Source organism: Bubalus bubalis, chromosome 2 (genome assembly GCF_019923935.1).
Source record: "Bubalus bubalis isolate 160015118507 breed Murrah chromosome 2, NDDB_SH_1, whole genome shotgun sequence".
NCBI lineage: Eukaryota > Metazoa > Chordata > Mammalia > Artiodactyla > Bovidae > Bubalus > Bubalus bubalis.
In genome coordinates this window covers 13,416,053-13,442,919 of record NC_059158.1, presented here as the reverse complement: position 1 = coordinate 13,442,919, position 26,867 = coordinate 13,416,053, and the positions used below count along the sequence as shown (strand labels likewise).

The 26,867-nt window shown below is 38.2% G+C and overlaps 1 long non-coding RNA gene across 1 annotated transcript in view; it reads left to right on the top strand.

Moving 5' to 3' along the window:
• Window positions 1–26,271, top strand: part of LOC123328241 — a 28,349-nt gene extending 2,078 nt beyond the window's left edge. The window contains exons 2-3 of the long non-coding RNA XR_006543054.2: window positions 2,138–2,232; window positions 25,405–26,271. This is a non-coding gene — a long non-coding RNA (uncharacterized LOC123328241). The remainder of the gene's footprint in view (window positions 1–2,137; window positions 2,233–25,404) is intronic.
• The last annotated feature ends 596 nt before the right edge of the window (window positions 26,272–26,867 follow it).

Below are 26,867 nucleotides of genomic sequence, written 5' to 3'. Positions count from 1 at the left end.
TGAGAAATTACTTGAAATTCATACATATTTCCTCCATCTACTTTATTTCAATGAAATATTAGAATGTCCAATGCAACTGATTTAATAGCCTAGCATTCTGGAACTAGTGAATTCTGAATTCCCTCTACAACATCAAATTTATCGAGAGCTTCCAGTCAATTTCGAGTTTCATGCTGATTACATAAGATAGACTAGTACATGGTCTGTGTCCTTCAACACGTCAGGCACAGCTCAAGGTTTCAGAAACTGAAAGTCGAACCGTGACACTTTCTTCTCCCTTCTGTCCTCAGGATTTCTGTCTTTGAATGGATTGCTCAGGCACCACTCTTTTTTTTTTTTTTTTCCAGAGAGTTCGTGTAGTCCTTATTTTGCCTCTCATGGCTTTAGATAATAAAGCTAAAATTGACTTTCTCTCCACCCCAGCATACCTCAAAAACCACTAAGCTTGCATGTAGAAAATTCCCTTCATTTACCCAAACCTCTGCTCGGGGCAGAGTGGGACTTTCAGGTGCCACAGACATGTGCAGTCAGGAAGGTGAGGAAGAGGAAAAGCTCACACCCTTTCTTTTCGACATTAACCTTCCACTGACATAGGGAACATATATAAAGTCTGCAAGGATATAGTCAAAATACCAGTATTTTTAGAGGAGTAAAGCAATAGAGTGCGGGAACAGAGATGATTGCAGTAGTAGAGAAAAATAAAGACGGCTTATAAAATTTTTAAATGAAACTGGAAAATTCTTGACTGCTGGAGTCACACGTCTTTCACAGGGATCCCAGAAATGAGATGTCTTATGCATTTCATGTCTTATACACTCAAAATCTCACAGCTCAAGTTTTCATTTTCACTGTGTATTTTGGTAGATTTTGAGATTGTTTTCTTCAAGAGGTCAGAGTAAGACTCTATATACTCCTGACATAAACCTAGAGAAGACTAACTTCACAGATCAAACCATTGAGACTACATGCCGGCACATAGGCAATACTGAAAGAAGTTTAAAACCAAAAGGTTTCTGTTTTGTTTTGTTTACCATCTACTTTCATTGACATCCTTCCTGGAAGAGAGTTGTAAAGAAGGGGGAAAGAGAGGAAAAAGAGGGGTGAGTTGGGGGCTGGGTGTGTGTGCGTGTGTGTGTGTATATGTGTGACTGTGTGTGTATATGTGTGCGCACGGATGTATGTGTGTGTAGGATCAGACTGCCCTCTGGTGGACATAATTTATTTCTTTATTCTTTTAAAATACAACAAAGGAGAAAAGCAGCAAGAAAGGGAAATTAGAAAATGAAAAAGGGGGAAGAAAATAGAAAAACAAAGTAAAAAAGAAGAAAATAACAGCTTAAAATATAAAATTTAGAATGAATAGGTTTCATAAAATCTGGTTTATTACGTGGAGCTGAAGCCTATTAAAATAAGCTGAAGTCTTACTGACAATTGCCAATATCCCACACACATTCATCCCACTGCCAAATTTGGGAATGTGTGTCATTCATAGTCAGAAGAAGCTCACAGCACCATAGTCATGCCTCCGACCCTACAATGACCCAAAATAAGACCAACCAGAGCCACTGTCTCTCTGCCCGGGAGTAGACCTGGAACTGTCACTGCCCGCCAGATTGCAAGGGATTCAGGGGCCCACAAGACCAGCCCTGAAGCCCAGCCTCTAAGCTCCTCTCATTAGCCTGCACCAATGAAGGGCTCAGTGCTTCCTGGCCCTGATAATCTCTCGCTCCTCACCACTGAAGCAAGCACAGTGGTCTCTAACCTTGAGGAATTTGCAAACAATCACCTTCTGCTTGCAACACTGAAAGCTTCCTTAAATATTTAGCCAAAGGGCCATTTTGAAAATGGGCAAAATTAATTAGGTTCATTGAAAGCCATTAAGACGTCCTAGGGCAGTGCAACCAAACTGAAGCTAAGCGGTAAAGAAAGGAAACGCATGCACAGCCAGCTGTGACATATCACACACACAGGTGGGGCAGAAGGAAAAGCAAAGCAAAGACAGGAATTCTTTTTTATGCACGGATCTCTTCCTTCTATCCCAGAAAGGGCAGCCAGAGAGTCACATGAGCATCCCTCCCTGCCTACAGGTAAGAAGAGGATGTGACCACATGTGTTTCCTCCTTGTCTCTTCTCACAGGTGAACCTGGGGTCATTCTTGGCTGAGCTCCTGTTCACAAGACTGAAGGGAAATTCAAAGGCAATTAGGTTCGAGTGGACAAATAGTCATCCGGAGTGAGTGACTGACCTCTGGCTTTATGCTTGGATATTGTGTTTCTTTCAAACACTGAACACCCTGCCTAGTTTGATATATTCTAATTAGGTGCCAATCTAAAGGTGCTGATAATTTAAATGCATTTTGTTTCTGAAGTATTCAAATTTCTAGGGAACCAGGTCCTTGTCACCTCTTGGTTTGCACAAGTTACATAATATTTTATAATATGAATCTCTTTTTATTTCTCCTCTCCTCCTCCTCTCTCTCTCAATTTATTCACTATTATCATGCCTTTCCTTATTGAGAAATGAAACCTAATTATCTTCACTAAGAACAAGAGGGCGGCAGAGAATGAGATGGTTAGATGGCATCACCGACTTAAGGGACATGATTCTGAGCAAAGCCCTGGAGATTGTGAAGGACAGGGAAGCCTGGCATGCTGCAGTCCATAGGGTCGCAGAGTCAGATATGACTTAGCGACTGAACTACAAGAACCTTCACCTTGCACAAGCATGAGAAAATGAGCTTACCACTATGCCAGTAGCATCCCCTGATAAGGCAAGGACATCTCAACATCTCGACAAGATGTCCTCTTGGCGAGAAGGATACATTATACGCAGGAATCAGACAGTATGAAAGATAGTTCCACAATGGTGGAGCAGAAATTCTAAATATCATTAACAAAAAAATCTCCAAAATTTAGTATGATAAAGGTTTAATATCATAGTGAAATTCATTTCCCATATTTAAAAAAAAATTTAATTTGGATGATTACTATTGCTTGGTGGAGAGACATTGTTTACTGCAGAAGTGTTTACACTGGGAGGTAAGTCACCAACTTAAAAATCAGACAAAAAATTTTTTAATGTTTTCTTTTGAGAAACTGTGAATTTATCAAAACCAAAAATGAGGTTTTTCTTTCTCACTAAGCTGAAAAGGTCAATTTTATCAAATATCTAAATCAACTCGTGGTTGTAAATTGGACATTAGGATAAATATTATTTTAGAATATAAAGACATTACATTTAAACCTTATGTCTACCTTGTAGCAATATTGGGTGTTCATAAACAATAATATTAATTTTTGACATTTATTATTGTGTGTAACACAGTACCTCTCTAAACATAATCCAGGTTGCTAATGCCAAAATGATCTATTATAAATTGCAAACAATTTAGTTTATAAACTTTGTGCTTTTAGCAATTTTAGAAAATCAAAAATGATCTCAATTTTTGAAAATTACACCCCATTTAACATAATTCTAAAAAATGAAGCTTCCATCAATCAAGGTAGTTAGAAGAACACTTCTGTAACTAGATTAATTCATGCGATTATCATTTATAAGATTAATTTTACTTGAGGCTCATAATTATTTCCTTAGTACTAATTACTAGCTTAGGCCCACAGCTATTGACTCAGAGTTTCTTATTCATTCAGAAAATATTTATTGACTACTGGGTGGTAGCAATACATTATTTTACTTCTAACTGACGTTTTTCAAATGCTGACATTAGAGAAGAGACAGACAAGTATTTGATACAGTTTTATAAAGGTCTTCACAACCCATTGCAGTAGCACAATAAAGGGCTACCTAATCAAACACAGAAACATCAGGAAGACTTCCTAGAAGAGAAGACATCTGAGTGAAGTTTTTATAATAATAGCAATAACAGCATTTATTCTAAATGTTTCAGATTTTCAGTTAACACTCACAGCAGCCCTATGATAGATGCAATATTATTATCCCATTTTTCAAATAAGAAAGTGGGGGCAATAAGGGTTAAGCTACTTAATAAAGGCAGTATAGAGAGAAAGTAGATAATTCTGCATAAAAATATAGACTATCCTGAATCTGTAGCCCATTCTTAACCACCCACTATGATGAACTCTTTCCTATTTCAAGCAGAGGGAAGAAGGGTTCAAAGGTCCTGAGGTATACAAAAAGACTAAGCGTTCAGAGACCGGCAAGCAGATTAGTACGATTAAAGCACAGAATATAAGATGGGTGCTAGTGCTCAAAACCAATCTGAATATATCAATAAGAATTACAGACCTTGCTGGTTATAATGCTAATTCAAGCAATTGTACTAGTCAGGAAATACTAGTCTGAGCTACAGTAACAATACAGCTCTGAAATCTCAGTGACTTCAAACAACAAATGTTTCTTTCTTTCTCCTGTGGCAAGTCCAGTATGGGAAGCTCTGCTTATCACAGCAACTCAGGGACCAAGGAGAATCTGGGCTCCCTCTGAACTCTTGGCTTCGAGGATAGTTCTGGAAGGAATGGGGAAATTGCAAAGTCAAGCCCCAGCTATTACTAATAAATGCCTTGACCCAGAAGGGATGTATATTTTTTTTTTTTTTACTTTTTTTTTTACTTTTTTTTACTTTTTTTTTACTTTTTTTTTTACTTTTATTTACTTTGCACTGTCCAACACTAATTACATGATCACATCTAACTTCAACAAAGTAAGAAGGACACTCCCCCTTGTACTCAGAAGTTGAGCAGAACCAGATATTGGCAATTATGAGCAACGCACACCACCATGACTTTTTTTTTCCAGTATTGAGAGAGAATAACATGCAACATATAAAAATCTGATTTTAAGTTAGACATAGAGAGGTTAGAATCCTAACTCCACAACTTGTTAGCTTATTCTAATTAGGTACTTAACCCTCAAAACTGAAGTTCTTTTTTTTAATTTATTTATTTTTAATTGGGGGGTTCAGTTCAGTTCAGTCACTCAGTCGTGTCTGACTCTTTGCAACCCCATGAATCGCAGCACGCCAGGCCTCCCTGTCCATCACCAACTCCTAGAGTTCACTCAAACTCACGTCCATCGAGTCAGTGATGCCATCCAGCCATCTCATCTTCTGTCGTCCCCTTCTCCTCCTGCCCCCAATCCCTCCCAGGATCAGAGTCTTTTCCAATGAGTCAACTCTTCGCATGAGGTGGCCAAAGTACTGGAGTTTCAGCTTTAGCATCATTCCTTCCAAAGAACACCCAGGACTGGTCTCCTTTAGAATGGACTGGTTGGATCTCCTTGCAGTCCAAGGGACCCTCAAGAGTCTTCTCCAACACCACAGTTTCAAAGCATCAATTCTTCAGCGCTCAGCTTTCTGCACAGTCCGACTCTCACATCCATACATGACTACTGGAAAAACCATAGCCTTGACTAGACGGACCTTTGTTGGCAAAGTAATGTCTCTGCTTTTGAATATGCTATCTAGGTTGGTCATAACTTTCCTTCCAAGGAGTAAGCGTCTTTTAATTTCATGGCTGCAATCACCATCTGCAGTGATTTTGGAGCCCAGAAAAATAAAGTCTGCCACTGTTTCCACTGTTTCCCCATCTATTTCCCATGAAGTGATGGAACCAGATGTCATGTTTTCTGAACGTTGAGCTTTAAGCCAACTTTTTCACCCTCCACTTTCACTTTCATCAAGAGGCTTTTTAGTTCCTCTTCACTTTCTGCCATAAGGGTGGTGTAATTGCTTTACAATGTTGTGTTGGTTTCTGCCATACATCAACATGAAACAGCCATGGTTATACATATGTCTCCTCCCTCTTGACACAGAGCACTGGGTAGAGCTCCCTGCATCATACATAAAATTCCCACTGGCTATCTATTTTACATATGGTAATGCAGCTGCTTTTTATTAAATATAGAACATTATCCTTCCAAGATTGTTGTGAAGTTTAAATGAGAGCATGTATAAAAAGCATAATGTATGTGCTCCATTCAGTCAGTTCAGCCTCTCAGTCGTATCTGATTCTTTGCGACCCCATAGACTGCAGCACGCCAGACTTCCCTGTCCATCACCAACTCCCGGAGTTCACTCAAACCCATCTCCATTGAGTCAGTGATGCCATCCAACCATCTCATCTTCTGTCATCCCCTTATCCTCCTGTCTTCAATCTTTCCCAGCATCGAGGTCTTTTCCAATGAGTCAATTCTTCACATCAGGTGGCCAAAGCACTGGCATTTCAGCTTCAACATCAGTCCGTCCAATGAATATTCAGGACTGATTTCCTTTAGGATGGATTGGTTGGATCTCCTTGCAGTCCAAGGGACTCTTAAGAGTCTAATCCAACACCACAATGCAAAAGCATCAATTCTTCGGCACTCAGCTTTCTTTATAGTCCAACTCTCACATCCATACATGATTACTAGCAAAACCATAGCCTTGACTATTCGGACCTTTGTTGGCAAAGTAATGTCTCTGCTTTCTAATATGCTGTCTAGATTGGTCATAGCTTTTCTTCCAAGGAGGAAGCGTCTTTTAATTTCATGACTGAAGTCACCATCTGCAGTGATTTTGGAGCCCAAAAAATAAAAGTCTGACACTGTTTCCCCATCTATTTGCCAGGAAGTGATGGGACCAGATGCCATGATCTTTGTTTTCTGAATGTTGAATTTTAAGCCAACTTTTTCACTCTCCTCTTTCACTTTCATCAAGAGGCTCTTTAGATCTTCACTTTCTGCCATAAGGGTGGTGCCATCTGCATATCTGAGGTTATTGATATTTCTCCCGGCAATCTTGATTCCAGCTTGTGCTTCATCCAGCCCAGTGTTTCTCATGATGTACTCTGCATAGAAGTTAAATAAGCAGGGTAACAATATACAGCCTGATGTACTCCTTTTCCTATTTATAACCAGTCTGTTGTTCCATGTCCAGTTCTAACTGTTGCTTCCTGACCTGCATATGTATCTCTCAAGAAGCAGATCAGGTGGTCTGGTATTCCCATATCTTTCAGAATTTTCCATTTGTTGTGATCCACCCAGTCAAAAGCTTTGGCATAGTCAATAAAGCAGAAATAGATGTTTTTCTGGAACTCTTTTGCTTTTTCCATGATCCAGCAGATGTTGGCAATTTGATCTCTGGTTCCTCTGCCTTTTCTAAAACCAGCTTGAACATCAGGAAGTTCACTATTCACATATTTTTGAAGCCTGGCTTGGAGTATTTTGAGCATTACTTTACCAGCGTGTGAGATGACTGCAATTGTGCGGTAGTTTAATGTATGTGCCTAAGGCATAGTAAAAAATAAATAAATAAATGGTGGTTTCATTTTGAATTGGCTAAGAATTTGTCACTCAGGAAGCAAACTTCTTGAAAAGCATTATAGGAAAATAATTGATTAGACTGGTTACCTTAGGTTATACAATGAAATATTCAGTGAAGCTGCAGGAAATTCAAATGTATATGCTACAAACAAGAGATACTCTACTTTGGTCCTCCCTCATACTTTTTTAAAATTTATTTATCTTTAATTGAAGGATAATTGCTTTACAATAGTGTCTTGGTTTCTGCCATCCATCAACATGAATCAGCTATATGTATATATATGTCCCCTCACTCTTGAACCTCCGTGCTACCTCCCACTGCTTCCAACCCCTCAAGGTTGTTATAGAGAGCTGGTTTAGATTCCCTGAGTCATACAGCAAATTTCCATTGGTTTTTCTTATTGCTGTACAACAAATCACCATGAAGTTGGTGGCTTGAAACAATTCCCATGCATCAGCTTACAGAAGTCCAGACCAGGTGCTCCTGGGTTCTCTGGCTCCTTGCCAGACTGAAATCAAGGTATTGTCCAATCTGTGCTCTATAGTGGAGCTTGTGGCCTTCCCCAGTCTTCCGCAGTTACTGAAGAGTTCAGTTCCTTCTGGCTATGAGCTGGAGGTCCCTGACCTTTGCTGTCGGTCCGTCAAGAGCTGTTCTCAGCTCTTAGAGGCTTTCCAGAGTTCCTCACCACATGGTCTACCAAGGTAGTTTAGGATACAAACATGTGCTTTCTTCCAGATCAGTGTATACTCTTCTCTCTTACTTCTTCCTCTGCTATTAACCAGAGAAAACTCTATGCTTCTGAAAGGATCACTTGATTAGTTCATGCCCACTCCAGATAATTTTTCCTTTTATAATATAATGTAACATAATCATTGGAGTGATACTCATCATATCCAGCAGTCCCACCTACACTCAATGGAAGAGGATTATACAAAGATAAAGAAGGTCTTTGGTAATCACCCTAGAATCCTGCCTACCACATCCCTCATGGTTCTTAGAGGTTGAGCACAGCAGTGTCTTTAAATACAAATAGTGGTTCATGGAAGTAAAGCATAGAAGCATCTATGGCATAGAACACACAATCCCGAGTGCCACCTAACCTTTGATGACAAATATGATATGTACAATACTTAGTGCCAACTAGCCTAGAATTCCTGAGACTTGTTTACTTGGAAACCCATTCCCAAGTAGAATCTTCACATATTTGTTGTAAGGCAATTTTCCATGTGCCTTGTATTTCTGCACATCTTGCAAGCAGAGGTACACACCACCATTTTTTCTAGACTATCTTTTAAAAGATATCTGTAGATCAAGGCAATCTTCGAAGATGGAGATAGTGTCTCTCTCAAGAGCAAAGAACATGTTTGTTCACTAACCTATGTGGAAAAGGTATCTCCTTCTAAAGAAAAAGGCATGCATGCACACTGCCCACTAGAAAAGATTCAGATTCCATGAGTCAAGAGTTCTCTCCTGAAACACAGCACACTCTGTTCAATCCATCCATCTGGAGTCATCTGCTTTCATCCCCATGGAATATGGAGACAAAGGGAAACTGACCAGTCCAGCTACTGTGACTTCTTCATCTCTGACCTAAGATACTCATGTCTTCTGGCAGCATCCATGAAATTGTGGCAAGATAACATATTATTGTGCAAGTGGAGTAAAATCTTGGACCTTTCATAGCTCTTGACAATATTCAGTGTTTTGGAAGAAAGGATATGTTAGTTAGGCATCTGTAGGGAAAGGATGGGGTTAAACCAAAGTGTGCTTTGTTTTAAAGAAACACAAGATGTTCCAAAAAAGTCATAGTACATTCCAGCCAACAAGATACCATAGTGCAGACAAATAACAAAACACCCCAAGTGATGGACCCATTGAGTCCTCTAACAGATATAAGGAATGGACAGTGGGAAAAAATTGCTTTTAGAAGTAAAAAAATTACAGCATTTATTTGTAAAGAATTATACACACATATTTTCCCCCTTAGGTGATAAGCATTCTGGCAGAATGTACTTAAAATTACATAGATTGATTTAAAAACTAAAAATAAAGAGTTTCCATATGATCCAGCAATTCCACTCCTAAGCATATATCCAGAAAAGATGAAAATTCTAATTTGAAGAGATACATGCACATCAATTTTCATAGCGGCACTATTCACAATAGCCAATACATGGAAACAGCTTAAATGTCCAACAACACATGAATGGATAAAGAAAATATGATATACACACACATACATATACACACGCACACATACACACACAATGGAATTCTACTCATAAAAAAAGAAAGAAAGAATGTCATTTGTAGAATCATGGATGGACCTAGAGATTGTCATACTAAGTGAAGTAAGACAGGCAGAGAGGTACCACTTATATGTGGAATCTAAAAAATAATAAAAACCAATTTATTTACAAAACATAAACAGACTCACAGACATTAAAAAAAAAAAAACATAGTTACCAAAGGGGAAGGGGAGTGAGAATAAATTAGAAGTATGGGGTTAATAGAAATATACCACTATATATAAAATTGATAAACAACAAGGATTTATTATATAGCATATGGAACTATACTCCATATCCTGTAATAAGCTATGATGGAAAAGAAACTGAAACTGTATACCTGAAACTAAGTCAATATTGTAAATCAACTACAGTTAATTTTTTTAAATACTTTTAAAATTATCTAGATTGAAAGATAACTTGAATAATTTAGATTTAGATCGTCTGGTTTTATTTATTAAGGAGGGAAATCACATGAATTTTACATGAATATATTCAATGTATGCTCATTTTTCTTTTCTTCAGTACTACTAATACAAATAATATTATCTTTATTTGCATAAAATAACTTTTAAATATATCTTTGTTTAATGTCTGCATTTAATTGATTTGTAATCTACAAATGTAATTCCAACATTTGTAGACTACAGATCTTACTTTTAGAAAATGTTCCACTTCAATCCTAAAAGAAACCATTCCACTATGACCAGAGTTAACAGATTACATGAGGCAGATAAATTAGTTTTTCCATTGTTGTTGTTTTTAGTCACTGAGTCGTGTCTGACTCTTTTGTGACCCCATGGACTGTAGCCCACCAGACTCCTCTGTCTATGGGATTTCCAATGCAATAATATTGGAGTGGGTTGCCATTTTCTTCTCCAGGGAATCTTCCCGACCCAGGGATCAAACCCAGATTCTTTACCATTGAGCCACCAGGGAAGCCCAGTTTTTCCACGGGAGTTTTTAAAAACAAATGAAAAATTCTTAAGAGTTTGGTTGTTGTTGTTCAGTTGTTCAGTAGCTCAGTTATGTCCAACTCTTTGCAATCCCATGGACTGCAGCACACCAGTCTTCACTGTCCTTCACCATCTCCCAGAGTTTACTCAAACTCATGTCCATTAATCCAGTGATGTCCTCCATCCATCTCGTCCTCTGTTATCCCCTTCTCCTGCCTTCAATTTTTCCCAGCATCAGGGTCTTTTCTAATGAGTCGGCTCTTTGCATCAGGTGGCCAAAGTACTAGCACTTTAGCTTCAGCATCAGTCCTTCCAATCTTATGAGTTTAATTTCTCACAAAACTTTTTCCCTGCCCCTATCCATTAGTGCTACTACTGAATATTGAAATACACACATACACACACACACTTACAGCCACCTAGAATTCTTGTATGGAAAAGGAAATTTTTTAAAAAGCAAGGATGCCTTTGGGAGTTCAAAAAAAATTCTCACATCTAGACTTATGCTGACGTGTATTTAATATATCTAGCACATTTATTTCTCATTGTCTAGCATCAAATCCAGAGAAGGCAATGGCACCCCACTCCAATACTCTTGCCTGGAAAATCCCATGGATGGAGGAGCCTGGTAGGCTGCAGTCCATGGGGTTGCAAAGAGTCGGACACGACTGAGCGACTTCACTTTCACTTTTCACTTTCATGCATTGGAGTAGGAAATGGCAACCCACTCCAGTGTTCTTGCCTGGAGAATCCCAGGGATGGGGGAGCCTGGTGGGCTGCCATCTATGGGGTTGCACAGAGTCGGACACAACTGAAGTGACATAGCAGCTTAGCAGCAGCATCAAATCAATATTTTCAATGGTACAAGAAATGTCCTGGCCTGTGGTTTTAAAGGCTTCAGTATCTAGAATCAGGAAGGCTACAGGACACACTCCACCCCAAAATCTTTTGTCCAGCACAATTTGTTAGCTCATCACTTTTTAAAGTTTTAATTTCAGTTATTTGATTTGATGCAGCATCAAATCTTTGATTATGTTTTGCTTGGGTGTGGGATATCTACCAGTTTGAGAGTCAATATAAGTTTCTATTTCAGTTGATCCAAGTTAAAATGATAAAACCCTTTTCCACAGAGGGCGTTTACTTACCATCGGACTTGGCCGCATCGCAAACTAAAAATCATTAAGCTTGATTCAAAATTAAATCAGAAGTCAAATGAAAATATTTCCTGCATATAAGAATATTCATGGGTCATAGTTTACAAAGAGTTCATTTTGAAGGGAGAGTAAGGACTGAGTCATAATTTCTTAGCTTAGAGCTTTCTATTTTATTCTGTTACTCAGCTTTTCTTTTGGAAACTGATTCCATCAGACATCAGTCATACTCACAATGGTATCTTTTCTATATCATGGAGGCCAGGAGATATGTGTCATTCTTTGCCCTTCTATTTATTTGAGAAGACAGACATGATACAAAAAAATCAGAAATCAGATTTAAGAAGGTTAAGAGAATGGCATGGTATTAATATATGTCATTCTTAAAGTCTCAGCTTTGAAAATTTATTATATAAATTAGGTTCTGGAACTTGGAATGCTAGTATTAATTCAGTTTTGGAAATGTAAAATTATAGATTGGTATGGCTAGATAGAGATATAAACAGCCATATTTACATCCATGTTGAATGTAACATGTTGAACTTGTTGAAATTTTTGAAAATATAGAAAAATGTAAAACACACACACACACACACATTGAAGTCATCCAGTATCATGCCATCAATAATGGCCCCTATTAATATTTTGGTGCAATTTCTTCTAATATGTTTTAGTATACAAACACATATATATATATTAGAAACTGGAATGTTAGCTTTTAATACAGGCTTGTACCATTTTCCTGGGGCATAAATATGTTCCAAGAATGTAGGTGTTAGATATGGAAAGTACAGTAAAGTCAGGGTGGCCTCCAGAAGGAACAAGAATTAGGCTTGGAATGAAGTTTATTACAAGCATATCTCATTTTATTGCACTTCACAGATACTGTTTTTTTACAATTGAAAATCTGTAGCAACCCCGTATCCAGCAAGTTTATCAGCTTCATTTTTCCAACAGCATTTGCTCACTTCCTTTTTCTGTGACACATTGATAATACTTGTAGTATTTCAAAATTTTTGACTATTACTATATATTTTTTATAAATATAAAACTTTAGCAGGGGAAGAGTTGCTTCTTATGAATGAGCAAAACAAATAGTTTAAAATGAATTTATTCCTGGTAAAGAGGCTGTGAAGACTGTTGAGGTGATCACAAAGGATTTAGAATATTACATAAACTTAGTTGATAAAGCAATGGCAGAATTTGAGATGACTGATTGCCATTTTGGAAGTTCTACTGTAGGTAAAAGGCTATCAAACAACTTCGCACATCACAGAGAAATTGTGAAAGGACATGTCAATTGATGCAGCAAACTTTTGCCTTATTTTAAGAAATAAAATTTAACATAAAAGTTCATAGCCACCTCCAGTCTCCAGTAACCACCATCCTGATCGGTCAGCAGCCGTTATTATCAAGGTAAGACCTTCCAGCAGCATAAAAGACTACAGCTTGCTAAAGGCTCAGATGACGGTTGGCATTTTTTAGTAACAAAGTATTTTTTAATTAAGGTATGTACATTGTTCTTTTAGACATAGTGCTATTGCATACTTAATAGACTACAGTATAGTGTAAACATAACTTCTGTATGTATTGGAAAACCAGAAAATTCGTGTGACTCCCTTCACTGTGATATTTGCCTTATTGTGGTGGTCTGAACCAAACCCACAGTATCTCTGAGGTGTGCCTTATACTCACAGGTCTCAGAGAGGCGGTCACTATGTGCCATGCAGAACCACCGAAGAAGAACCAGAGTGGTCAGCAGGCAGTGGACAGGAGTGAGCGGAAGATCTCGGCCAGAGACTTTATTGGGATTTGTACAGGAAAGGTGAGGCAGGGCAGGGCAAACAGCTTAGTGTGAATCCTTCTGATGAGCTTTGGGACACAGAGGGGTCTTTCTTTAGTTTCCTGGTTCCTGGCACTGGGCTGATTTAGGGCAGGAGGAATATTGGTTTGGTGTGTGAGACACTGATAAGGAACGTATGTGGGGGACATGAGCCTGAAATGTGTTGGTCTGTGTATGGAAGACATGCTACTGGCCAAGCCCTTTGTTGTCTCCAAGAACTGGCTTTTAGATTACCCGGGGATGGGCAGTCTCGCCCCTGTCGGCAAGGCGACGGATTCCAGAGCATCAAGAATACGAAATAAGAAAGTGTAGCTAATATAACTGGCCTGTGGCAGCAATGGCAGCCCACTCCAGGACTCTTGCCTGGAAAATCCCATGGATGGAGGAGCCTGATAGGCTGCTGTCCATGGGGCCATGAAGAGTGGAACACGACTGAGCGACTTCACTTTCCATTTTCACTTTCATGCATTGGAGAAGGAAATGGCAACCCACTCCAGTGTTTTTGCCTGGAGAATCCCAGGGACGGGGGAGCCTGGTGGGCTGCCGTCTATGGGGTCGCACAGAGTCGGACACGACTGAAGCGACTTAGCAGCAACAGCAGCGGCTAATAATATAACTGGCCTGTGATAGATAGATATGAAATGGACAAACACAGAATTTGAGAAAATACAGAATAAAAGGTATGATCTCTTCATGACTGCCCAGTAATTCAACACAGAAACATCCCACAAGTTACAGCTACTATTAGATTTTTTAAATACTTGTTTGGCGTTTCAAATAATTTCACAATGACTGGATAGAGAAGAAAAAGACAAAAAAGAAAGAGACAAGTTCATTTATTTAAAATATAAATACATATAAATGTATATCATACATAATTACATATTATGCAATATAGTATGTATATACATATGATCATATCATTATGTTATCATTACAATATATACAAAATTTTTGTGCTTTTGCCTATATAAGGAAATTGGAAAAATAAGTTAGACTTGTAATCACTGACTTCTAAAAATGTCTACATCTTATGGAAACACTTTGTTTAATTTCCAAATGTCTGCCTTTGAAGCAATAACGAGTCTCATAGCAAATTTGGTGGTATGAGGAACTGTAGTTCACTTTTACAGAGTTAAACTCTTTTTTACTGTAGTATAATTGGCATACAATCTTGCATTAGGTTCTGGTGTACGACACAACTATTCAACACTTGTAGACATTTCAAAATGATCATCACAATGTCTATCACTACACAAGTTACAGACATTTCTTCTCGTGGTGAAAGCAACTTTCAAATTTGCAAGGTAAAGAATCTGCCTTCAATGCAAAAGACCCAGGTTCAGTCCCTGGGTCAGGAAGATCCCCTGGAGGAGGAAATGGCAACCCACTCCAGTATTCTTGCCTGGAGAATTCCATGGACAGAGGAGCCTAGCAGGCTATAGAGTCCATGGGGTTTCAAAGAGTCAGATATGACTGAGCAACTAAGACAACACAATACATTATCAACTATAGTCACCATGCTATACATTAGATCCTCATGACTTATTTATTTTATAATTGGAAGTTTTTACCTTTTTTCCCCTTTAGTTATTTCTCCCACTTCCCAGTGACCCCCTTCTGGCAACCACCAATACATTTCCTGTATACATGAGTTTTGTTTTATTTGTTCTTATTTTTTTTTAATTAAATCTTGCCATTTGTGACACAACAGACTGACTATGAAGGTATCTTAGATCTACTATTTTTCTATACCTCACTAATTTTTGCTTTTGTCTTTGCTTGTTCTTTCTTTACTTTACTTCATAGTTTTTTTCCTAACTCTTCCAGCTGAAAATTTAGTTCCTTTATTTTCACTATTCCACTTTGGCAGACAAAAGTGTTTAGTTCTATGAAGTTTCCTCTAACTGCTTTAAATGTATCCCAAAAGGTTTTTTTTCTTTTTTTTTTAATTTTATTTTATTTTTAAACTTTACAATATTGTATTAGTTTTGCCAAACATCGAAATGAATCCGCCACAGGTATACCCGTGCTCCCATAAGTTTTAGTATCCTCTAGATGTAATAATCATTATGTCTTAAGTATTCTCTAATTTCTGTTTGCATTTTTCATTTCACCCACGAGTTTAAGAGAAAGCCTTATAATTCCCAGCTTTAATTTTGGTCACTTTGTCTCTTCTCTTGTGAACTTGCCTGGAGTGAGAGCTGATGAGAATCGGGACACTGCATGCTCTCCAGAAGGGCTTGGGGCAGGAGCAGAAGTTGATTGTTGTGCTGAAATTTGGTGTATGTTTTACTATTTATAAGTGATTTAAAGTTGATGGTGTTATTTTCCTTCTGGCTAGGTTTTATGGATTGTATTTGTTCTTATTGATCCATATAGTTTTTGGAGAGTGCATGGAGAAATTCAAAGTCAGTAATAGCCATTTTTCTAAGCTACCTGGAAATCTCTGCCTTTGTTTTTAACTGAAAAGTTTTATCCCTTTGATCCAAACTTTTAGTATTTAACATTTAACTGATATTTCCCCAGCATTGGAAAAGACCCTGATGCTGGGGAAGATTGAAGGCAGGAGGAGAAGGGGACGACAGAGGATGAGATGGTTGGATGGCATCACCAAGTCGATGGACATGAGTTTGAGCAAGCTCCAGGAGCTGGTGATGGACAGGGAAGCCTGGCATGCTGCAGTCCGTGGGGTCACAAAGAGTGGGACACAACTGAGCGACTGAACTGAACTGACTGATGTGACTATCTTACAAGTTTCTTGTTTCTCCCATCACTTTTCCTTTCCTTGGATGCCAAATGTAATCTCCAACATTAAAGCTATCCTAGACTCAAAGAACTCGTAAATTACCCAGTTCAGCCTAAACTTACAGCAGAAATCTCTTCTATAACTGATCCAAAACCATACAAACAAACAAACCTGAAAATGACTATTCAGATGCTGCTTTCTTATTTTCAAGACAACACAGCCAATATTTAGAAACTTACATATATTTGGTGTTTTGACTTGGAATAAGTGAAAAAATATACTCCTAGGAACCAATGAGCAGAAGCCCATTGGCCTCATTTCAACTTATAGTATGGATACCCAGGCATACTTGTGTATGCCAGAGAACAAAAGATAGTGCAGAATAAACACAAATGCTCTTTCCTGAAGATATGAAGGGAAGGGGAAAAAGTACCATTTTATATTACAACAGAAATATACATTACAAAGTAGGTTGTAATATCTGGATAATGCTTTTAAGTGAAATGTCAGTTCTTAAAGAAATTTGACAAATATCATTAAGCATACTTTAGTGGGAAATCTGAGAAGCAATTCTCATCTAGGGTAACAGAAAAAAAAATCATTTGTCTTGTATATAAGGATTGTACACATGGCTTCCAGTGTTTTAATGTCTCCTAAAAATTTCCTGTTCATAATCAGCATTCTTATTTTCCCTAGTTGTTCTCTGTAAGACATAGTTTTCACTGACTTGACTATTCCAGTCTCACTTTTTTGCCTAGTCTCTATTTGAAATAAAATAAAATTCTTAGAATAGTTATGACACTCCAGATATACCAGATAGTCTTACATTATCTCAACCTTATTTAGGCTTTTGTAAGTGCAGTCTAACATTTAATTACAATTGTTTCTAATTCTTGAATCTCATCTTTGGTTCTGATTACATTTGGAACTCCTAGGTATTTTTGATAGGCATTATTCTGTGTAAGGAAATCCAACCAGTCCATCCTAAAGGAGATCAGTCCTGGGTGTTCATTGGAAGGACTGATGTTGAAGTTGAAACTCCAATACTTTGGCCATCTGATGTGAAGAGCTGACTCATTTGAAAAGACCCTGATGATGGGAAATATTGAGGGCAGGAGGAGAAGGGGACGACAGAGGATGAGATGGTTGGATGGCATCACCGACTCAATAGACATGGGTTTGGGTAAATTCTGGGAGTTAGTGATGGACAGGGAGGCCTGGTGTGCTGCGGTTCATGGGGTCACAAAGAGTTGGACACAACTGAGCAACTGAACTGAACTGATTCTGTGTGTAAGTGTGTAAATATATCTACAATATTTTTATATAGATACATACATACCTAAAAATGCTCATACAACTCATTTCTTAAATATCAAATTTTATATTTATCCATTTATATTTTACCCTGTCAATTTCAACCCCTTTTCCTGACCATTGAGATAATTTTGATTCTTAAACCCAAAATCCAAGGGCACAAAATAGGAGTGGAGATGAGGGTAGTTAGGAAAATAGTACTTCCATTTTTTTGAATATCAGGCCTAAGATTACCCAGCGTAGTTACAAAAACACAAAAATATTTCTTTAAACTAGCATTATGGATTTCACCTACAATGCAAGTAGGCTTCCCATAGGTTAGAAAAACATGTTTTTTAAGTATTGATTTAACTGCCTGACTTTGAAAATATGATGAATAGGACATACATAAATAGGAGCCCAGTGGCATGCAGCTAGAGGCTTCCCTCCAGCTAGACATCAATCTCTACAACAAACAATATATTCAGTTGCTGGGGTATTTCTGAGATGACCTCACTTGATTATTCTCCATCTCCACTTATCTATCTAATCTATAAGACTATTACAAAATGCATTGCTTAGATGGTATTTCTTTTTTGATTTGGTAGATTCCAATCGGTGCTCGTTAACTAAGATATGGCCTATTCACACTACTTCCTTCTGGAGAGAGAAGGAAGGAAAGGAAAAAGGGAGGGGAGGAGGGAGGAAGGAAATCATAACGGTGGTACTAGAATATGTGATGCTTTTGAACTGTGGGGCTGGAGAAGACTCTAGAGAGTCCCTTCAACTGCAAGGAGATCCAACCAGTCAATCCTAAAGGAAATCAGTCCTGAATATTCATTGGAAGGACTAATGCTGAAGCTGAAACTCCAATATTTTGGCCACCTGATGCAAAGAACTGACTTCTTAGAAAAGACCCTGATGCTGGGAAAGGTTGAAGGCAGGAGAAGGGAACGACAGAGGATGAGATGGTTGGATGGCATCACCAACTCAATGGACATGAGTCTGAGCAAGCTCCGGAGTTGGTGATAGACAGGGAAGCCTGGCATGCTGCAGTCCATGGGGTTGCAAAGAGTCAGACACGACTGAGTGACTGAACTGAACTGAGGATATGTGAAAGTCACAAAACTAATAATTAAGCCTTGAGTCAGTGTTCTCAATATTTAGACAGAAACCAATACTGGCTCAGTAACAACACCTTTGATTGCTGATTACTGCCCAAGACATCCCTTGAGATATGTGTGTCATTTTATGACATTAAAATGAAACCCTTCCTTAACACTGAATTGTGGAAAGAATTCTTGTTAGTTGAGTACATAGACACATGCATTTATTACCACCTCTCCCAAATCCAGCTAAAATGACAGAAGTAAGATTTTTTTTAAGTTAAAAATCCTCATGGACAAAGAAAATGGGAAGGAGACATCAGCAAATTAGAAACATCAACTGTTTTTCACAAGATAGAAAAAGGATACAGGAATGGTGTTGACTTAAACCTATGGACCCCAAGAGGGTAGTATCAGTGAGAAGCAAATTGCTTTATTGTCAAAGAAATTTTAAAAGTTTAAGTAATTTTAAAAAATCAGGTATTACACAGCAGGGGGTTTAAGTCTGGAGGTAAGAAAAGGGAAACTGACTTTATAAACGTGCATAAGAAGTTAAACCTTCAGGTTCCCTCTTCTGCCTCACACTTCAAGGAAGCTACCTGTTTCCCATTCTTATAGGGTAATAAGTGTCTCTTTCCCAAAGAAATTGAACCAGAAATGCCACAGCTTGAAAATGTCAGGCACAACTAAAAGCAAGGACAAGGTGCTAGAGGGAAAAAAATAGAGAGTAAGTCTATTGACTGAGAAGGTGACACAAGCCTTACAATCCCTTCCTCTATCCAGTTGCCAAAATGTCTGTAGACTGAATAATAACCCCCTGGGCATTGGAGTTGACAACCTTCCAAAATATTCCAAATAATCCCTGTCTCCTGGCACTCACACTCCATGTAACAGCCTTCTCTTGTATGTGGGTTGGACCTAGTGACTCACTTCCAATAAATAAAATATGGCAAAAGTAATGGGAAGTTTAATTTATAAAAGACGGTGATTCTCTTCTTGCTGGCCCGTTCTTGTCTTATTGGCCTGCTTACTTTAATGAAGTAACTCATCATGTGGAGAGAAGCAAGTGGCAAGAAACAGGGCAGCCAACAAACAGCGAAGAACTGAGGTGTTCAATCCAATAACCTATGAGGGACTGAATGTTAAAAAATGGTTACTTGGCTCAGTTGGTTAGAGTGGGGTGCCAACAGCACCAGGGTCACAGGTTCAATCCCCACATGGGCCCCTATAAGAATCTTAACAACAACCTTGTCGTTAAGCCTGGAACCGGATCCTTCCCCAGTTGTGTCTATAGAGTTCTAGCTAATACCTTGTTTGCAGTCTGTGAGAGATCCTGAAACAGAGGAGACAGGAAGCCATGCCCAGGTAACTGACATACAGAGGCTGTGGTATAATAGGTGTTGCTTCAAGCCACTATGTTTGGGGATCCTCTTCTATGGAGAACTGGGCTTCCCTGGTGGCTCAGACGGTAAAGTGTCTGCCTGCAATGCAGGATACCCGGGTTTGATCCCTGGGTCAGGAAGATCCCCTGGAGAAGGAAATGGCAGTCCACTCTAGCACTCTTGCCTGGAAAATCCCACGGACAGAGGAGCCTGATAGGCTACAGTCCATGGGGTCGCAAAGAGTCGGACACAACTGAGCAACTTCACTTTCTATGGAGAAATAGATAAGTGATCCAGGTATTTTTTTAAAACAACTCTCTATCAAAAATTGAGTGATCAAGAGAAAAGACCTATAGAAATGGACATATGATGGACTCTTGAGAAGAAAAAGAAATAACCCTGACCAACTTACAGTGAAGTCCATGAGGTAATAAAGTCTGCACCCTGATAAAGATCTACCACACTGCTCTGTCATAAGAACAGGTAGCAAGAGTCACCAGAAGTTGAGAGAAATCTCTGACATGGAAGGCAGGCTAAAGCAAACATACAAAAAGAAAGAAACTTCAAGGAAATAGAGACAATTCAGAAGACTGGCAAGAAGTTAAGCTCCAAACAAACTAAAATTACTATTCTCTGGAAGATTAAAAAAGATACTACATCTGTGAAACAAGAATAGAATTCTAGAAGAAGAAAAGAAGGGTCAGGAGGAAGAAGAGAATGGAGGAGAACGGGGAAGAAGAAAAGGGGGATGGAGAAGATAGGGAGGCAGAAAGAGAAGAAGACAAAAAAATAACTACTGAAATATAATTTCATAGGACTGAAAATATAATTGAGGAAAACTTTCAAACTATAAAACAAAAGGGAAAGGAATGTGTAATGTGATACAGAAGGTTAAAAAAAAAAAAAAGACAATCCACAAAGTCTCAGTTCAGTTCAGTTCAGTCGCTCAGTCGTGTCTGACTCTTTGCGACCCCATGAATCGCAGCACGCCAGTCCTCCCTGTCCATCACCAACTCCCGGAGTTCACTCAGACTCAAGTCCATTGAGTCAGTGATGCCATCCAGCCATCTCATCCTCTGTCGTCCCCTTCTCCTCCTGCCCCCAATCCCTCCCAGCATCAGAGTCTTTTCCAATGAGTTAACTCTTCGCAGGAGGTGGCCAAAGTACTGGAGTTTCAGCTTTAGCATGAGTCCTTCCAAAGAAATCCCAGGGCTGATCTCCTTCAGAATGGACTGGTTGGATCTCCTTGCAGTCCAAGGGACTCTCAAGAGTCTTCTCCAACACCACAGTTCAAAAGCATCAATTCTTCTATACAAAGTCTAGTATCTGACTAATGTGCTGGGTGCTTAATCACTCAGTTGTGTCCAACTCTTTGCAACTCCGTGAACTGTAGTCTGCCAGGCTGCTCCTTCCATGGACTTCTCCAGGCAGGAATACTGGAGTGGGTCATCATGCCCTCTTCCAGGAGATCTTCCCAACCCAGGGATTGAACCCAGGTCTCCAGCATTATAGGCAGATTCTCTACTGTCTGAGTCACCAGAGAAGCCCATCTGACTAATAGGCATTCCAAAAAAAAATTTTTTAAGGAGGGATTAATTTAAAAAAATGATAATTAAGCTTTCTCAGACTGAAAAACATGCTTCTCCATTTAGACAAAGTTCCCTGAGAGCTCAGGAAAGTGATTTAAAAAAAAAACCAAACCCTAAAGTATATAATCATGAAATTTCAGGACAACAGAGATAAAAAGGAAAACTTCATGGCTTCCTGAGAGAATAGATATAAATCATCTGCAAACAATATTGAATAAAGACAGCCGTGGAATATTCAAAAGTAACATTAGGAGCCAAAATACAAGGGAATAATGACTTCAAATTTCTGTGAGAAACAAATTTTCAACCAGAATTCAATACCTAGACAATCAACTGACTGTGAGAGCAGAATAAACTGATATGTAAGGTCTAAAAAAGTTGTAAACAAAATGCCTTTTATGTAAAGCTATTGAAATTCATGTGACAGCTAAATGAGGGTATAAATCAACAGAGAGGAGAAGACCCAGGTAAAAGGAAATTCAGTATGGGAAAAGGGATAAGATAGACTCCAGAATAAAGCAGAAAGAAGTGCCAAGACAATCACTGTATAACAAATCTAGAAAGGTTACTGCCTCGTCTGGAGCAGGTGGATTATGGGCTCCAAAACAGAAAAAATAGAATCTAACAGTTCACCTGATAATCATATTGAGCAGCTGCTGAAGATATGAGAAAAAGTTGTTGGATGTATGAGAAGAATTAGAACTAGTTTCATGCAGACAAGTTGAAACTATTTTTAAACGCAAGGAAAGAAGTTTTAAAAGAAAAAACCTTGACCATAAAATACTACTGGACTCAGCAGTGAACAATATTTCAGGAATTATTATGCTATTTCATAACTGTAAAATGTACACTCAAAATATTTTAATCAAAACTTTGAAATATAATTGTATTAAAAAGAAGGTATAGGAAATAGAGTGAGGAACACAGGTGTAAGGAGAGAAATCCTCACATACCATAAAAGGAATTTGATAAAAATACTACGAAAAATGATAAAGAAATGACAGCATCATGCATGCTAAGTCACTTCAGTCGTGTCCAGCTCTGTGCAACCACATGGACTGCAGCCCGCCAGGCTCCTCTATCCATGGGATTCTCCAGGCGAGAATACTAGAGGGGGTTGCCATTCCCTTCTCCAGGGACCTTCCTGACCCAGGGATCGAACCCATGTTTCTTACATCTAATCTGCATTGGCAAGCGGGTTCTTTATCACTAGTGCCATCTGGGAAGCCCAAAACGTCAGAATTTGGCAACCCAGGAATACTATTTATAATGTAGAATGAGATACTCCATAAGACAGATAAAATAACAGAAAATACTTTTCTATGAGAAGTGAGATAAATGGAGGAAAGTACTAGTGTTCTTTGTTATAAGCCTTTTCATTTGTCTTTAACAATATGTATATATTACCTTAATTAAAAAGAGTTTTTTAAAAAAAAACAGAAGATAATTACATAAATCTGTTTTTCTCAAAGGATGTTCCAAATCCCTAGTTAAATGAAAAAGCCATGATGCACCTTAATGTATGTGGTAAATTTTTTGATTTTCACAAAATCAAAAACAAATAAATATAGTTTATATGTGTATAAGTGAAAGGGTACAGACAATATTGAAAAATACACTCATGTTCATTCTGATGCATTTGAGAGGAGCAGAACTGAACTGGAGGAGAGAGATTATTAATTTCCATGCAAACCTTTAATCTTTGACTTGTTATAAACATTAAAGTTGAAAAGTCAATCATTTGGATTCTAAACCAGATAATTTTTATATTACAATAAAGGACATTTAATGGGAAAATTGGTGAAATTTGAACAAATTCTGTAGATTAAAGTACTACATCAGGGTTCATTTCCTGATATTAATAATTATACCATTATTGTGTTAGAGAATATTCTTGCTTTAGGAAATACTTAGGGGTAAAAGGAGCTTTATATCAGCAACTTATTCTCAATGAATTCAAATAATATACATATAAAATAAAAAGAGAAATCAATACAAAAAAAAGAGAGAGAGAAATAAAGTAGATGTGATAACATTTAGGAGAATCTAGATGAAGAGTTTAAGGGAATTTTTTGTACCATTTTTGCAATGTTTTTGTACATCTAAAGTTATTTAAAAATAAAAAGTTTTTTCAAAAGTCTAACCATGTACAAAAAAGACTCTTAGGTTACTCCCAAAAACATATCCTTGAGATTAGGACAAAAATATATTTTTTGTCATAATGTTATTAGCAAGCTTCCACCATCAGATATTCATTATAAAAATCAGTTAGGAGCCAAGAGATATTATAGCTGTGTTCTTCCTAAGACAGAAGGAAGTTAAAATGACAAATAAGACTCACCAACCTGGAGTGGTTTAAAGAAAATGCACTGTAATTGTTTTAGAAAGAGTTATTTGGAAAGAGAAATATTTTTTGCTCTGCCTCTCATATTGCATCTATATCAGACAAGTTGATCTTATTAAAGATAATTGAAATGGGATTTTAAAGCATACTTTTTTAGGTGCTTCAAGAGCCCTGAATAAATTGAAATGGAGCGAGTTCCCCTAGACACATACTTGGAGAAATTTGTTTCTCAAACTTTATGGAAGGCATTTTGAACTAGGTCAGAGTTTTGTGTTAGTTAACATTTTCTAATATTTTACTCTTCTTTAATGACAGCCACTGATTACTAGACTAAATTTAATGATGGACAAGCACATTTTACTGAGTGGTAAGCTCTATTCAATTGCTCCTCAGAGCTACCCACCAAAAACTGAAGACCTTATATTAAAAAAAATTTAGACAGTCACCATTAGGCATATGCTCTCTCTTTTACAATCTGCTTCTCTGGGTGTCGCTTTATTCACATATGCAATAAATACGATGTGTGGGAAGTGCAATTACTTAACTGGGTAATTTAGGAAAGTCAATTTGTTTCTCTGGATGTCACTTTTCCTTGTGATTAAAAAGAAGAGCATTAGATTAATAACTTCAGGTTCCTTTCCAGCTCTAAGAATGTTGTTGTTGTTGTTCAGTGACTAAGTCGTGTCCAACTCTGCGAGCTCTAAGAACACAAGCGCTAAGAATACTTGTATCGGAATTCTCCAGGGAAACAGAAACATCAGGATAGGAAGGGAGAGAAAGACAGAAATCATTTTTAAGAAACGAAGATGATCATGGAGGGGACAGTCAAGAATCTACAGAGTAGGTTGGCAGGATAGAGACCCAGGAAAGCACCATAGTCTGAGTCCAAAGGCAATCTGCTGTCAGATCCCTTCTCCAATGGAAAAGTCAGTCTTAGTTCTATAAAGGCCTTCAACTGACTACATGAGTGAGTGAAGTTGCTCAGTCGTGTCCGACTCTTTGCGACCCCGTGGACTGTAGCCCACTAGACTCCCCCGCCCATGGGATTTTCCAGGCAAGACTACTGGAGTGGGTTGCCATTTTCTTCTCCAGGGGATCTTTCTGACCCAGGGATCGAACTCAGGTCTCCTGCATTGCAGGCAGACTCTCTACTGTCTGAGGCACCAGGGTATCCCTGACTGCATGAGGCCCACCCATGTAATGGAGGATAATCTGCCTCACTTGAAAAGATTTAAATGTTAATCTCATCCAAAAACACCATCACAGAAACAGCTGAAACAATGTGTGACCAAATATTTGGGCATGATGACCCAGTAAAGTTACATATAAAATTAGTCATCATGATACTTTGTTATAGAGACAATTATGTTAAATTTTTTTTAATTAAAAACAGTGTGAGAAGGACTGTTATCTTTTTATTACAGAAAGGCCTGAGGAACTCCACCACAACTGGGAAAGCATCATAGTTTTTAAACAACTGAGATGTTCTTTATCAGTGGGCTCCCCTGGTGACACAGATGGTAAAGAATCTCCCTGCAACGCAGGAGACCCAGGTTCCATCCCTGGGTTGGGAAGATCTCCTGGAGAACGGCATGGTAACACTCCAGTATTCTTGCCTAAAGAATTCCATAGGTAAGAGGAGCCTGGCGGGCTACAGTCCATGCGGTCACAAAAAGCTGGACATGACTGAGCAACTAACATTTTCACAGTTGAGCCATGGCATGGAATGAAATTAACTCTCAAACAGTGTTTTCAGCTACCAACAGGACATGTTATACGATTTCAAAATACCGTGACTTACACAAAACATATTGAATCGTACTGTTGAATCCACCTCATATTTACTAAAGATGGTTCCAGCCTGAGTCCCAAAATGTATATCTGGAAAGGATTCAGAGGCCTGTCCCTGCATCTTTTCCTTACAGAATTGTATCTAGAGGCTTCCTTAGTAAGACTCCAACCCAGCATTTCAGTGTTGTGATGATATACTTGGAGTACTCCCATCTCAATAAAATTATTTATCTCAGAAATAAAAATACATTAACTAGTAATCACATTGTCACTTATTTAAAAATAAACATGTAGTTTTGAAAGAAAAGAGCAATAGCAATGTTATATTAATACTACTAAAGAAAAATACAAATATTTTTTATTTGTCCTTTGACTATTTTTCTTCCATGGATTCTAAGACCTTGGGATGTGGAACCAACTACAAACAAGCAACAATCAGGCCTTCACTAGTATTCCCTCATTATTTCAGAATAACTCTGACCAAATTCCACTTTAACCACTGTAGAGACCAATGAGAAAATGTAAGTGAAATAAAAGCTGTAAGTTGAGAACGTAGCACTCTCTGGTCTGTATAATGTTTCTTAATCCTTTATTCACATATGAACCTGAGGACTTTCGTTATAAAGCCAAGAAAGAACCCATGTGGTGGTCTACTTGTATCAAGATTAACTTTCTTGTTATTGAAATGAATGAAGAATGACCTTCAGAAGTGACCTTTCAGTTTGCCGGTAAGTCCTCAGATGAGCTTGAATGAAGACACTAGAGGTAAGTGTTAAGCTTCCATCCCATGTGTTACTTAGAGGGGCTGACTCTAGCTGTTGGACATATAGTGGAAGTTTAAGGAAGGAAAAATTTGGCGAGCCTTATTCATAAATATCCTCTAACCCCTCCCCAGTAGCCAACATGCCTATATGCCCACTACTCCCCAGACTGAGTGAAAACAAGTCACTCTTGTATGTTTGAAATTCCTCATTGAGTGCTATGGTAAATTCGTGGGTACCTTCCAAAAGTGTAGCTGTTCAATGATCAGTTTCTTTCCAGGGGGCTTCGGCATGAGAAGGCACAGCCTAGATGCTCTAAACTATTTATTTTTGCT